Raw genomic sequence first — 1,716 nt, 5'->3', positions numbered from 1 at the left:
AAAGCATCCTTGATTGTGAAAAAGAGTCAAGAATAAAAATTCGACTGAGGTCAACTGATCTTTGACAAAGACAAAACACATTAACTGGAAAAATTACTATCTCTTTAACTAACGATGTTGGCAAAATTATGCATGCATCTGCAGGAAACTAAAACAAGAACTACATCTCACACCATAAACAAAACGAACTTGTTAAATTAGATACATATGGGTAAAAAAGATCGATAAACATTCAATAACTTTATAATGATATATCTGATACGGGAGTCATAGCTATCATCTTTTATGATTACTGCATAGTTCAAGATTTTGTGCATAGGCAACTTCAATATTGAACCTTGAGGCATTTAAACTAAGACATTGAAACTGACTTGATGGCAGTTTGAAGACTAAGGCATGCCTGATTCAGACCTGGGTCTTTTCCATCAGTAGCTATGCATTTGAGATCTGGACAATAAAGTAGGATAACAGAAGAAGAATTGATGTCTTTGAGCTATGGTGTTGGAGAAAAGTACTGAATAGCCCATGACTGTGAAAAGAACACATAAATATGTCTTGGAGAAAATGCACCCAGAGTGCTCCTTGGTGGCAAATATGTCTCACATACTTTGGGCCTATTGCTGTACGATCTACTCATCAGAGGGGGAAGATCTGCTTGAAAGATGGAGGATTTGAGAAAAAGAAGACCCTCGACTGGGTGAATCAACGCAGTGACTGCTGCAATGGTCTCTCGTGTGTCAGGAAGTGTAAGGATGGCACAGAACAGGACAGGGTTCAGATAGGTTGTTCATAGGATCATTATGAATCATATGTGACTTAATGGCACTTAAAAAAAACTCTAAATTATACCTAAAATATGGAAATGTTTTGGGATTTGATAATGAGTGGAGGCTGAAAGAATTTAAAAGTGGAAATAAACAAACAAATCCCATTTAGATTGCTTTGAGGAAACTTTTGGTGAAATTATGGATACCACAAGTTTTGGCAAGGGATTGGAAGAAAGCTGTAATATCAGAGATTGTGCCAATGGTTAGAAAAATTGCAATGAAACAGAGGCAACAGAATGTGAAGTTGAGTACAAGACTGTTTGGCAGTTCACCAGCACAATAAGAGCACTAAGTAACTTCAAGTAGGCGGCTTTCTGGTGGACTGTCTCTGGGAAGTTGTTAGTGAAACTAAGCTTTCCAACCCACAGAGTGAAATAGCGGAGACCTTGAGCATAAGCTTATTAATGGTGTGGAGATCACTTGTAAAAGTACAGAAAAGAGGGTTATGATTAGACTAAAAGCTAAGAAACATGAAAGTAAAAGCTGAAGAGTCAAAGAACGTGGAAGCATTGCTAGTTATTCTGAGAAAGTAGGGCCAAAATCTATGGAGTCTCAAAGGGCAGGGCCAGAGCTTCTAGGAGTTCAGCGTTTTGCATCATTGTTGTTATATGCAATTGAGTTACCTCCAATTCATAGCGACCCTGTGTACAACAGCTCTGAAGCATGCCGTGTCCTGAATCAGTCTCACTGATGCCAACACACTTAACCCCATTGCCCCAGCTACTGTATCAATCCACCTCATCCAGGGTCTTCCTCTCTTGCACTGGCCCTCCTTCTTTCCTAGCATGATTTCCTTTTCCAAGGACTTGTTTCTCCAGGCCACATGCCCGAAGTATGTGAGATAGAACTTCAAAATTCTAGCCTCCAAGGAGAAACTTGATTTTACCCT

Source organism: Elephantulus edwardii, unplaced genomic scaffold (genome assembly GCF_000299155.1).
Source record: "Elephantulus edwardii isolate Elephantulus edwardi_28Jun2011 unplaced genomic scaffold, EleEdw1.0 scaffold00078, whole genome shotgun sequence".
Taxonomy (NCBI): domain Eukaryota; kingdom Metazoa; phylum Chordata; class Mammalia; order Macroscelidea; family Macroscelididae; genus Elephantulus; species Elephantulus edwardii.
This window is presented reverse-complemented; position numbering follows the sequence as displayed.